The sequence below is a fragment of the Schistocerca nitens genome, chromosome 5, assembly GCF_023898315.1.
Source record: "Schistocerca nitens isolate TAMUIC-IGC-003100 chromosome 5, iqSchNite1.1, whole genome shotgun sequence".
In the NCBI taxonomy this organism is placed as follows: Eukaryota; Metazoa; Arthropoda; class Insecta; order Orthoptera; family Acrididae; genus Schistocerca; species Schistocerca nitens.
In genome coordinates this window covers 451,737,247-451,751,604 of record NC_064618.1, presented here as the reverse complement: position 1 = coordinate 451,751,604, position 14,358 = coordinate 451,737,247, and the positions used below count along the sequence as shown (strand labels likewise).

The 14,358-nt window shown below is 43.8% G+C and overlaps 1 protein-coding gene across 7 annotated transcripts in view; it reads right to left on the bottom strand.

Annotated features, from left to right (window-relative positions):
* Window positions 1-13,450, bottom strand: part of LOC126259993 (uncharacterized) — a 224,743-nt gene extending 211,293 nt beyond the window's left edge. For 5 of the 7 annotated variants that reach the window (XM_049957134.1, XM_049957131.1, XM_049957132.1 and 2 more), the window contains exon 1: window positions 13,102-13,449. The gene's annotated coding sequence lies outside the window, so the exon portion shown is untranslated. Of the gene's footprint in view, window positions 1-13,101 lie in introns of all 7 variants that reach the window. The other 2 variants (XR_007546584.1, XM_049957135.1) reach the window with 2 other exon arrangements.
* Between the last annotated feature and the right edge of the window lie 908 nt (window positions 13,451-14,358).

The window sequence follows — 14,358 nt, the reverse complement described above, 5'->3', positions numbered from 1 at the left end:
CAGTACTGCTACTGTTGATAAACAGCTGTGCTTACCGTAAATCCTCCTGATAGCTTCCCATACCTTTGTGGAACACGTGGAATGGTTGATGGAGTCCAGAAATGCTTGCCTTGACCTTTCCCTGACCACCTTAATTATGGGCTGACCCTTGGCTCTTGTGACTCTAAAGGTTTTGAGGCTGTGTATTGTTGGGCAGTATTTAAACCATCAAAGAGCTACACATCTTTCCCATATTGCTGGGTGGCACTCATCGGTCCACCAAGGTGCAGGTTGCCTCTGAAGGTGACCTGAGGACTTTGGGATGGTTAAGTCAGAGGCATGCTGCATCACTCGTGCAATGTAGTCCACCCATTCCTGGATGCTGTCACGGTGTTCAAAGGTCACCAGTTGGCTGAACAGTGTCCAGTTAGCTCTGCTGACCATCCATTTTGGTAGCTTCTGTTCAGGAATGCTCTGTCCAGTAGGTGGATCCACAATGGGAAGTGATGACTGGAATGCAGGACTTCAGTTGCTTCCCATTGAGCTGAGTCTGGAAGGGTGGGAGAGATGATTGGTTGGTTTAAAGAAGGGAGGGAAAGGACCAAACTGCGAGGTCATCAGTCCCTTGTAAAATAAATACACAAGGGAAAGACGAAAAGAAAGGAGACGTACAGAACAATGATGGAAGAACCAGAAGAACAACAGGATAACCAACACTACTATGGACAAAACAGGAAAAGAAAACCACAGAGAGAAGCAAGAAACAGGTAGAAGGGATAAAAACAAGAAAGCAGATGACCATGGCTGGCTGACCATGAGAATAAAAAGGAAAAGCCAGCCACTCTGCAACACATTAAAACATCCAGCCTAAAAACATTACAGTGGAGAACACAAAGGGACAAAGGACATGTGCAAAAACTTATATAGAATGATAAAAACCCACCGTTATGTATAAAACATGAAACTAAATTAGCTGATGGGGCTTTGTCAGTTAAAATTAATGGCAACGAGTCTGGTAATTGAAGAGTCCATCACAGGGTACCCAAAAAAGGACAGCTCACCAAGATATGGGCCACTGTCAGCCAGGCACCGCACCAACAATGAGGTGGGTCATCACAGCACAGGAAGTAGCCATGTGTCATGCAAGCATGGCCAATGCGGAGCCAACAGAGAACCACAAAGTCCCTTCGAGAGGCCCGCGTGGATGTCCTCCACATGTTTGTAGTCTCCTTAATGGCACGCAGTTTGTTGTGCGTACTGAGGTTATGCCATTTCGTCTCCCAAAGCCACAAAACCTTGTGGCATAGTACTGAACACAGGTCAGTTGCAGAGAAGCCCATCTCTATAAGCAGTTTCTGCGTAGCCTGTTGGCAAGTTTGTTGCCCCGGATTCCGACATGACTTGGGGTCCACACAAACACCACTGAACGACTGGACCGTTCCAGGGCATAGACGGACTCCTGGATGGCCGCTACCAAAGGATGATGAGGGCAGCACTGGTCAATAGCTTGTAGGCTGCTCAAGGAGTCAGTACACAGAAGAAACAACTCCCAAGGGTGTGCGGATGGATATGCTCAAGAGCACGAGATATAGCCACCAGCACAGCAGTGAAAACACTGCAGCCATCGGGCAAGGAATGCTGTTCAATACATCCTCTATAGACATACATGAATGCGATGTGATCATCAGCTATTGAGTTGTTGGTGTAAACCACTTCATGGCCTTGGTACATGTCAAGAATCGAGAGGAAGTGGCAGCGGAGAGCTGTGTGGTTAACTGAGTCCTTATAGCCATGTGAAAGGTTCAGGCGAAGCCACGGCCTAGGTGTACACCATGGAGGTGTAGGTGAATGGGCCTCAAGTATAGGTGGTAAGGGCAAGGACTCCAGTTCGGAAAGGAGGGATCGCACATGAGCTGCAATTGGAAGCTCTGACCTGAGCGGCTGATGCAGGAGATGAACTGCCGTGGGTGCGAAAAGGAGATAGTAATTCGGATGTGCAGGAGAACTACGAACATATGCAACGTAACTGGCCAGCAGTTGTGCATGCCTAACCTGCAATGGAGGTACTCCGGCTTCCACCAGACTCATCCTGAAAGCTCCTGTTGCTAGGCGAATGCCACACTGGTGCACTGGGTCGAGTAAATGCCATGCTGAGGATACCATCAAACCATAAACCAGACTCCCATAGTCAAGGCAGGATTGAACAAGGGCTCTGTAGAGCCACAGCAGCAAAGAGCAATCTGCACCCCATTTGGTGTTGCTCAGGCAGGAGAGGGCATCAAGATGCTGGCAGCACTTCCGATTAAGCTGATGAAGGTGAGGAAGCCAAGTCAATTGGGCATCAAAAACCAGTCCTAAGAATTGACATGTCTCCACTACAGTGAGTGGATCATCATTAAGGTAAAGTTCTGGTTCCTGATGAACGGTATGACGCCGGCAGACGTGCATAAAACACAACTGTGTGACCGAAAACTGGAAACCGTGGGCTAGAGCCCAAGACTGTACCTTGTGGATTGCTCCCTGTAGGTGCCGCTCAGCAACACCAGTACTGGTTGAGCAGTACAAAATGCAGAAGTCACCTGCATACAGAGAAGGTGAGACGGACGGCCCTACAGCTGCTGCTAGACCTTTAATGGCCACTAAAAATAGAGATACATTCAACACAGAGCCCTGCGGGACCCCATTCTCTTGGATATGGGGGGAACTATGGGAGGTACCAACTTGGGCATGGAAAGTAGAAGCAACAGGAAATTTTGGATAAAAATCGGAAGCGAGCCTCGGAGACCTCACTTGTGTAATGTGGCGAGGATATGATGTTGCCAGGTCATGTCATACACTTTTCGTAAATCAAAAAAGACGACAACCAGGTGTTGGCATCCGGAAAAGGCTGTTCGGATGCAGACTCAAGGGACACAAGATTATCAGTGGTAGAGCGATCCTTGCGGAAGCCACCCTGACATGGAGCCAGCAAGCCACGTGACTCCAGGACACAGCCTAACCACCGACACACCATACGTTCCAGCAGTTTACGAAGAACGTTGGTGAGGCTGATGGGCCGATAGCTATCCACATCAAGAGGGTTTTCACCAGGTTTGAGTACCAGAATAATGGTGCTCTCCCACCATTGTCATGGAAAGATGCCATCGCACCAGATCTAGTTTAAGATGATGAGGTGGTGTCGCTTGTAGTCAGATGAGAGATGTTTAAACATCTGACTGTGAATCCAATCTGGCCCATGAACAGTGTTGGGGCAATGTGCAAGGGCACTGAAGACCTCCCACTCTGTAAATGGGGCGTTATACGATTCACTGTGGTGTGTGGTGAACGAGGACTTTCCTTTCCACCCGTCGTTTGAGAGCGCGGAAGGCTCTCCAACACAGAGGCTCAAGCACAGTGCTCAGCAATCGTGATTGCTTCGGTAGATAACATGCCATTTATGTTAACACCAGGAGCACCTGTTGGGGTCTGGTACCCAAAAACACATTTGGCCCTTGCCCAGACTGGGGAAGGTGACGTATGGCACCCAATGGTTGAGACGTATCTCTCCCAACACCCCTGCTTCCATTGTTTGATAAGTTGGTGAACACAGGCATGGAGCCATTTAAAGGCTATGAGGTGCTCCAGGGAAGGGTGCCACTTATGCCGCTGTAGAGCTCACCGACGCTCCTTAATTGCTTCAGTGACTTCCAGCGACCACCAAGGGACTGCCTTTCACCGGGGGCACCCTAAAGAGTGAGGGATCACGTTTTCTGCCACAGAGAGGATTGTTGTAGTCACCTGCTCAACCATTACATCAATGTTCCCATGTAAGGGAGATTCAACGGTGACAGCAAAGGTGAAAGTTTCCCAGTCCACCTTGTTTAAAGCCCATCTGGGCAGACATCCATGGGCCTGAAGCTGGGGCAGTGACAGGAAGATGGGGGAAGTGGTCACTACCACACAGGTCATCATGTCCTCCCCAGTGGATAGATGGGAGGAGTTCTGGACTGACTACAAATTGATAAATCAATGGCCGAGTAACTACTATGAGCCAGACTGAAGTGTGTGGCGGCCCCAGTATTTAAGAGGCAGAGGTCGAACTGAGACAATAAAGTTTCGACATCTCTGCCTCAGCCAGTAAGCACAGTGCCACCCCACAAGGGGTTGTGGGCATTAAAATCTCCCAAAAGGAGGAAATGTTTAGGGACTTAATCAATCAGTGCAGCAAATAAATTCAGGGGTACTGCACCATCTGGAGGAAGATCTACAATGCAGACAGTTATTTCCTGTGTTGTCCTTATTCTGACAGCCACAGCTTCAAGAGGGGTTTGAAGGGACACAGTTTCACTACAGACTGAGCTTAAGACATAAATGCAAACTCCACCTTAGCCTCGATTATAGTCGCTACAGTTCCAAAATGTCCCTTATAGTTGCGGAGGGCAGGGATCCGCATTGCTGGGAACCAGGTTTCCTGGAGCACAATGCAGAAAGCAGCTGTAAAGCTTAACAGTTGCCATAGTTGAACCAGGCGGTGGAAAAACCACCACATTACCAGTGGAGGATAATGTCATCATCAGACTTTGAAGGCATGGAACATTCAATGAGGCAGTTTACGCCTCAGGGTCATCTGCTGTCACTGACTTATTGCCTGAGCAATCTATTTCCATTGTGTCTGAGGGTCCGGCGAGATCTAGGTCCTCAGCAGACGTCAGAATCTCCACCTCATCCACAGCTGTAGAGTTTTTAAGTAGCAGTGGTGTGGGTGCCACCACAATTTACTTGGTCTTGGGGATCTTCTTTCTAGATTTCTCTTGCTGCTCCTTGGGTTTCCCTGGCTGGGAGGACTTCACTGATTCAGTCTCTGGGATTGAGGATAAACATGAAGCCCTACAACCAGCTGCTGTTGGACTCTTCAGCCACTGGCGGGTATCATCTTTCCCACTAGGGGAAACCTGGGAAGGGAGTGACTCAAGGGACCACCTATCGACAGGAGCCGAAGAAGACCTACACTTCTCCAGCACAGAAGTCGGGACTGATATCCCTGATGGTTGGAGGGGTGTTGCTCCCAAAGTAGGTGGGGCAGGAGCAAAAGGGATGGAAATGCCACCCACCATCAAGAGGGCAGGTGTAGTCTTCCGGCTCTGAGGGCTGACTGGGATTGGCAGAGCTGATGGGGCTAGAACTGTTGTAGCAGCAGCGTAAGACGATGTCATACGTATAGGATGTAGGCGTTCAAATTTCCTCTTAGCCTCAGTGTAGGTCCACGACTTCCCTTTCTTTCTGGAGAATCCTACAGTCAAGCGAGCAAGGCGAATGGGCGGCAGGGAACAGAGTATTGGGATATGGTGAGCATCCGCAATCTCGACATGTGACACTGAAAGTACAGTGTGAAGACATAGGGCCGAACTTCCGGCATTTAAAGCACCACATTGGGGGAGAGATATAGGGCTTTACAGCACAGTGGTAGACAACCACCTTGACCACCTCAGATAATGTATCACCCGCGAAGGCCAAGATGAAGGCACCAGTGGCAACCTGATTATCCTTCGGACCCCGGTGGGCACGCCAAACGAAATGTACACTTCACCCCTCTAAATTGGTGAGCAGCTCATCGTGAGAATGCAAAAGGTCACTGTGAAATATGATATCCTGGACCATATTTAAGCTCTTACGGGGCATGATGGTTGCAGAAACATCCCCCAGCTTATCACGCCCGTGACTGGGCAGAGGATGCTGTTTTGATCAAGACTGACCCAGATCTCATTTTGGACAAGCCCTGCACCTCCCCAAACTCGTCCTCTAAACGTTCAACAAAAACTGAGGCTTCATCATCATGAAAGATTCCCCATCAGCTCTCAAACATACAAGGTATCAGGGCAAATAACAGCAGCTGCCATCCTTAGCCTGACTTTCCACCCGCGGTGTGGCCAGGGAGGGGAACAATTTTAGGGTTTTACTTCTGTGCGTTGAAATGGTCCCTTGAACGCTTAGAGACTACTGGTGTTTGAACACCAGCAAGAGATGATGTACTACACTTCATTGCCTGTCATCAGCTGATGCCACTCACTCTGGCAGGGCCCCTCCCCACAGGTGCCACCCAGCCGCAGCAAAGGTCACCTGGTAGGTTGGCCATTGCTGGGAGTCCCAGTGCCCCAGGGTGGACCAGACTAAGCCTTTGGAGGAGCAGGGAGTTCTGCAACAGCTACCACAGCTTTGTCTGATGTGGGAGGAGGCACAGGCTTAGAAGTAACTTCAGCAGCACAAGTGCACTGAAAAACACAGGTATTGGTATTGAGACTAGCAACATCCATTCGTGTAGCAGCATCACTTTTCTGAACCTGGCTGTTTAGAAACCAAAGCAAAGGAGGTAGCAAACGTGGAGACCTGCATGGCCTCACAGAAGGAGATCTGTTTTGTTGTTTAGATCTCTTGTGTCTTCAGTTCTTCAAGTGAGACACAGCAGTCCCTACTCCAGACAGGGTGAACTCCAGAGCAGATCGCACACTTTGGGATTCCTTCACGGGCAGCTTAAGCACATTTGCTACAAGTGGTTTCTCCCTCACATCCAAGAGTGGTGCGTCCAAAGGGCTATCATTTAAAACAGCACTTGGGGTTCGGGATACAGGGCCATGCTGTTAAATGAAGAAAACCCACCTTAATATGTTCCAGGAGTTCCACGCAGTTAAATGTGAGGATGAATGAGCTGGATTTGACCAGATCACCTTCCACCCATTTAACAGTATTCTGCATGTGCCTTCTGAGGTCCCCCTCAACTTTCAAGTCTTCCTGGGGGATGTCCTCCAGGTCCCTGCATGTCACACCACCTTTACTGTGGTTCAAGTAGGTATGGAGCTTAGCCTCAATTGCATATTCCCCAAAGATTATGGCCTTCTGCAAGTTTGTCACTTGTTAGAAGCTTGAGATTTCAGCCAACAGCCTCCCATTTTGCAGCTGCTTAACAGATTTTAACATACCCACAATCCACATCAAACTCTCTTGAATGCAAAAACGTGACACTTCTTCAAAGTTTTGCTCTTTTCTTTTAACTAATAACAATACATTCTGACTACCAGCACGTATTCTGTTACTATATATACTAGAATTCTGAAAAGTTCTGAGTTGGGAGAATTGGCTATAGAAGCCCATGTTAGATTTGGTGTTGGTACCTTCCAGTGGCCACAATTTCCGCTATGAGGAGGAAGAGAAAATTTCAAAGAATCCATCTCAGTCCCGTGAACAGCTAGGGAAATAAAAGCGCACTAGACAGACCCCTGCATGCCTAAGTAAGCCTTATACAACCGAGGTGTGGCAGGTACCCCAGAGGTTGCCCACTAATGACTGTTCTAACTCAACAGCCATGCACTTCATCATCACGCAGCACACCTCAACTTTGGGGACGTTTTTATAGAGGTTTTTACCATACTTACAATCTGGTCTGTCAAGACAAGACCCCCCATTCCCCGTGACAAGATACGTATTCCCTGTGATACACAATGTTCCACCGCAACACTGCACAGTGGCTGCTGAAACATACCCAGCGCTCACAGTGACAGTGGACTGGTGGTTCTTACTAGCCCCCAGATTAGGAATGCCGATGTCACAAAGCCCATATTCAGCAAACAAATCCTGAGCCCAAGGGCACATCTGTTTAATGAATTACGGCTTCTGACTACTGCTTCATAGTATATTTATTCCTTCATAAAGTTTGATGCAAATAACTCACTGCAGTTCAGCAGGAATAATCATGTACATAATTAAAATACCAGAAAGACAAAAAGACAGTCATATCTCCACATTAAAGTTTCTTTACAAAACGAAATGCACAATGCTGCCATCATAATTTTTGGTCATTTACCAATGATGTGAAATGTCTATCAGACAGCAAAGTTAAATTTGAAAACAAACTGAAGAAGTCTCCTTTGAAACTTCCATTCTATAGAAGAATTTATAATTTTATGATGCGAAGCATGGGAATTATTAACTCAAAACAGTACTACAAAAAATTGTAGATGGTCAGCAAGTAGCCTTATTTATGTATGAATGTGTAATGTGAAAGTAAAATGGCTTCTTCCTTATCATTACGATTAATTGTGCAAATGACCCAAGGAACCTGAAATATATAACTAAGGTGTTGGTCCACAAGAGCAGAGATTCTCTCTGTGGGGGCACAGCAACCAGCCACAACTAGGTGTCCTGCATGGTTAGGCTTATGTACTTTAGAAAGCACGTAAAAGTAAGAGTGCAGGGAGCAGTGAAGCATGGAGTGAAAGCCTCGGGGGAGAGGTTCTGGGACAAACCTACAAACCTGAGGAGGAAATAGAGATCCTGCTGGATTTCAGGAGTGAGGTCACCATATCTGAAAAGTTGGGGGGGGGGGGGGGGGGGGGTCCCCTCCACCAGATAATCCCTGCAGTTCATAACCACAGTGGTTCAGCCTTTGTCAGCAGGTAAGATTACAATATTGGGATCAGTTTTTATGTGGTGGATTGCAATTATTTCTGCAGATTTGAGGTTGGTTTCCATGTTCAACGATGCAAGGAATGATGATGAGGCAAGGTTCAATTACTGGAAAGTTTGGGAGCAGTGGGGATGAATCACAGTTAGATGGAGGAGTAAATTGAGTCAGGTGGAGTTCAGTATTAGTTTTAAATTGAGTCTGATTGGTAAGGTTGGTGGTGAAAAAGTGTTTCCACTGTAGGGACTCGAAGAAGGAGAGGTCTTAAAAATGCCCAGCATGACTGAATTTGAGAGTAGGGCCTTTGGAAAAGACATACTTCTGTAGGACTGAGGCTTTTGGAGGACATGTTGATGACTTAACAACTCCTTGCACAAATACAAAGTAATCAGATTCTTTAGGTCTAGAACAATTACTAACTTAGTCTTACAGATAGGCAAACTCAAATCACACCTACACCTTCAGTGACACACTTCTATTTTGTGATACATAAGTCTTTACAATCTCTCAGATTGAAGCCTGGCCTTGCACCAAATAGGTCTGCATTTAAACCTTTGTAGAGATGTGACCATTCCCAAATTTCAACCTCAGTACATCTCGTGTCTCTTACACAATCTTTCACCTGAATATCTTCCTGCTCGTCCTTGAAATACACACCTTTGAGCCAATCCTCAAGAAATTACAGGCTAGTTATTTAGCTAACATAAAGGTTTCCTTGGTTTAGTAAACAATACAATCCATGGGTTTATTCTTTGAAGTGTTACATCACATGTTAAGTAAATGGTATACGCAATCTCTCTCTTTGCCGTGGGTGTCATATGCATGATATATTGACAATATGTCATTTAGTTCTAGTGTGTGCCATGATTTGAGTCAAGTTGTTTACTAGACCCATAAAGGTTTAGTGGAGATGACTCTACTGGGAGAAGAAGACAGGTGAGAGAGTCATGTATGTGTGGTGATGGGGGAGGGAGGCAAGGCTAACAGAAGATGTTGGTTTGTTCCTTGCTTCCTTGCTATGAACAAATTGTTTTTGAAGTCAAATTTTGTGCATGTATTCAACTGAGTAGTATCAAACTGGTTTAGTTCTGTATTCAGTTTAATGCTGTGTACAGAGCAGACATAAAAAATACACTCTACTCTGTCCCACTTGTTCCTTATCACGTGCCTGGTTACAATGGGCTGTGCATCTGCCTCTGTCATGCAGAAACAGTACTCAGTCACCAAAGTAGTACTGGTTATTTTAGATGTTTTGTTATCCCTATCAACACTTCAACACTTTTAAATCAGATATGACACTAGACCAATTTGAGCATGGCCTGTAGAATACACATACAAAACTCCACTTAATACAATATTTTGTTGGTAATGAGAAACAAACTGACATTTTCTACTGACACAGGCCACAGCATTACAAGTGATGAGCAGAATTTATTTGGGGTGAGTCTATCTAAATACTACATATAGGCCTAGTCAATTGCAAATATCTGCTGAAACATCAGAAACACACTATCTGATTATTAAGAGACTTATCCAAAATGTGTATTCTGGATTATGCGGGAGTATGGCATGGCAAATATGCTTGTAAACCAGGTGAGAAAAGTAGCACCTGTATGTGAAAGCCTAAGAATATTGCAACAGAAATTACTTATCATTTCAGATGCATCATCCACTAGTAGCATGGCATCAGGGAGGGGAATTCCTCAAGTGAAAAGTGCAATAGTTATCAATCTGGAAGTAATGTTGATGTTTGGTTGGTTTAAAATAGTTTTATAGATAAGATCAGCTCACTGTACAGAAGAGGACTATGGACAATTTTTAAAAAAACACCTCGACAGACGGCTCTGAAATTCGACTCAAAAGAGGAGAGGGTGTCTTTGCATTGAAAGAAAGGGATTGTGGCCATTTGATCATTTAGAGATGGAGCGCAAGCTCAGATTATAAAAGAATGTGGAAGGAAATCAGCTGCGTTCTTTCAAAAGCAACCATCCTGGCATTTTACAAAACTTCACTCAGTCTCTTTACATGGAATCAAAATCACAAAGATGTGGTCTTTAAGGATTTAGAGTTGTAAGAAGAATTCCTTTATCAGGTTACCTTCCATTAGGAAAGTGGGAGTACACAGCAGCTGTGATGTGATTCACCACACAACCATCCATCTTGCTGACATTTAGCACCACCTACGAACTATTCAGTAAATAAGAGGAACAACATACCTGTCATGATATTTAAATATAGAGAGAAAAAAAATAATACAAAGATAGAAACATTTGAATCAGATCAATTCTAATAGTTACATAAAGCATGTGCCTCCTTGTGAATTGTAAATAAATTTACCCATCTGACATTACAGACGTGTTTAAAGAATAAAACAACTGACTCACAAGGAGTGAACCTGGAAATTCTTTTATATTTTCAATGTTTACTGGCAAATGTGGAAATAAGTTGAACAGCAATGTAAAGAATTTTACCTAAGTTTTATTTTATGTAATTCCCATGCAAATTTGAAGTTTTTTACTTTCCTTTAAATGTTGGTATGTAATCTAATGTATATGCCACATAGGTTATTCAATGAGTTGTAACTTTTTATTGTATTGCCTGACCATGTACTTCTTGTATTTTTTAGCATTGATAATGGCTAGGCACTAGCCAAAATCTAGACTTGCCAATAAAAAAAGACTGATTGCTGCACTCTATAATTTACGGAAAAAAATTCCTTTATATGGCTTGTGAATAAGTAAGTGCAAGACAGCAACATATGAAAGATTATTGTTATTGTAAGCATTTTTGAAGCTCTGGCTATCAGTGTAGTAGTTTTATGAGGAAGTTGTTAACCTGTTTAATATAAAATGAGTAATTATGTTTGCAGATAACAGGACAATGGAAAGGTACAATCTGATGGCAATAAGGCTATCAGTGTGCAGAAAGTTAGTGTAGGAGGAGTTGGCTTTAACACTGATAAATGGGGTGCTTTGTGCTAATGGTACAAACATTATGGAACAAAGATGAATTTGATGAGGTATTTAAAAATATTGGAATATATGCTGCAGTTATTGGGCAGCAGGTGCACTGAAATAAGAAGCGTGTTCAGTAAAATTCTTTCCCGTTGCTCCTATTATTATATTCCACCACAAATCCAATCGGTAAAATATTATTGTTGATCCTTATGCCACTTCTACTTCTGAGCCCCCCAAAATCTTTGTGAAAGACCCACGTGCAAGAATAGTCTTATGCATCCTTATAATCCATGTAGACCTAGGAGACACTCAGCAAAGTGTCTGATCGAAGTGACTATAAATTGGAAATGCCTTTAAGGTCGCTCCCTTCAGCAACTGCACCTAATGTCAACTTGATTAGTGTGGATAGTAATTATTTCTGTATCTAGTATTGTGATGGCGCATTCTAACTCTTAAGAGACTATCATTTGTGAAATCAGAGATGCTGTAAATCAAATTTGCTGCCACCAGTTCTTCACATGGACTTTTAACATGAATCAACTTCCTTTCAGTATGAAAGAACACTTGCAATCAGTCCTCCTCTAACACGATTTTTAAATGTGAGAATGGGATTTGTCCCTCACTACACCTACTTCTAACCTTCCTTTGGTCCCACAGATTACCTAGACTCAAGTCTATGCCTACTTCTGCCCTGTTGCTAATTTGCCCATCTATTTCCACAAGCCTCCCTCTTGCCAGCCATCCTCCATTTATCACCATCCTAAAATCCGTTCAGTATTTCACTGTTTCTTACTTTAATCATATCTTTAGCGTCAATGTAAACATTTTAGCAGCCTTCTAAGTCCTCTTCCCTCATTCAGAATGAACTTCCACAAAGTTTTCTTGATGTTTTATCCCCACTTTTCAAACCTGTAACCAATTACTTTTCTTGCACTTTTGGGTGATGATCTCAACATTCTGATCAGTGTGCTCAGTCATTGGGCCTACTATATTTCTGCTCTACAGTAAGTGGTTGTTCCTATTCAAAATCAGAATCGTTTGTACAATTTTGAGTTTTCTTCAGTACCTATCACAGATACATACATCAGAATTTTAATACTTTGACATGTCCTATATTACACGTACATTTACTGTACACATTGTAATCTTACAGGATCAAATAAAATTCAATTCAATTCAATTCAATGTATTGCAGCAGCATGTGATGCATTTCCCAACTTTGTTATGTACTTCACTATTCACTGGCAGTTCTCCTTATGTATACGAGCTAATACATTAATTTTTACATCACGTTCACGGTTATCGGTGAGGTTTTTTATTTTCGAAAAGAATTTTATTTCTGATTCTGTAGTGTACGCACGGCTACGAAACTCAAAAATAACAAAATACATAGCCAAATTTTTACTATTATGTACGCTTAGGATTTTTAAAAGGAAATAGATACATAATAACCAAGCTATCAATTTTTGATGAAGTCAGGCTGCAAACAGGTCTTGTATTGTCACTTATGTTCGTAATGCTCAGTCTGACAACTATGTGAAATATTCCACCAAATGTTCTGACGGCGCACTTCAAAGCCTGAAATATTCTACACGTTGGAACAGTTACGAATTATCTAGTAATAAGCCACAAACAGTTACTCCTCACCAAGCTGGGGAACAAAAAGCGGCATTTCTGTGTTACAATCAAAACAAACTGCAGTCTTTCAGCTTTATCCCAAACAAATCATACCTTGGCAATACAGCAACAAATTTATTTGTTATGATGGAGCAGTTTTACTTCTGAGAAATAAACTGTCAAACAATCCGTTCGTTTTCACATATTTTCTACTATTGCAGTGGCCTGGAGCTATTAATTCTTACACCTATGACATTTCTCATAATGTAAACAAAGACCCAGGCTCGCAGACGATTTTGAATTTATGTTAGCAAAACCATGCAAATAGAACGATAGATCGAAATTGTGCTCAGATTAGATCAGGTCGTCTCCAACAGGCAACAAAAACTTGCACATGCATCCTGCCATCAATGCTTCTGCCAGTCAACTGGCCTGTGAAAATACCCAACCGCGGTACTGCCACAGCCGACTTTTTACAAGCCAAAGTCATGAAAACTAGAAAAGCCGAGAAGGCGGCCTACTATCAAGGAATATAAATTACGACTGTTTCGATTCGATCGTTCTCCGATGTGCAACGTCTGGGAAACTAATGCCTTAAGGCCCGTCCACACGCAACGATCTGTCTGCGCAAATGTCTGCGCACATCACATCTGCGCAGACAGATCGTTGCGTGTAGACAGAAGATTTGCACCAACCTGAGGTGTGTGCAAACCTGGAAGTTGGAGTTGGAGGTCTGAGCGAAACCTCTCAAATCTGTGGGTTCAAACCACATCTGCGCAGACAAGTTGGAGCGTGTGGACAGGAGATCGCCGCAAATCTGGCGCGAAGCAGCTGTTTGTTCAGTCTAGTGTTTGTATTTGTGCGCACAGGGCATTAAAATGGCTGATACTCGTCAGTGTTCTCGAGAGTTTGTAAGTGAATTCATTGAAATATATAGAAACCACCCATGTTTGTGGAAGATTAAAGTAAAGAATATAGTGACTGAGACAAAAAGACAGCAGCATACAATGCTCCAATTGAAAATTGCGGGTATTACTTCACTCAACTCTTGTTTCGATATTGCAGTTGAAAATTCCAAATCCTTGTAGCTCCTTCCTGTTGCTAGGCATCTTAATGTTACCGCCAGCCGTTCATGAGGAGAAATTGCCTTTCTCTATACAAGTATTTTTTCTCATAATATGAGGGGTTACAAGCTTTAAGAGATAATTATAAGTTTCGACATCCATCCGCAAATAATTTCGCCAGTCGCTAGACTCGCCCTGCAACTCTCGCAGTAAATTTACGTGAGAAAACTGCTTTCGCTTTAGCAGCCACTGTCTACACCATTTTGACCGCTTTCTCTGTTTCCTGCGGTTGGTCTGGATGTTTTTT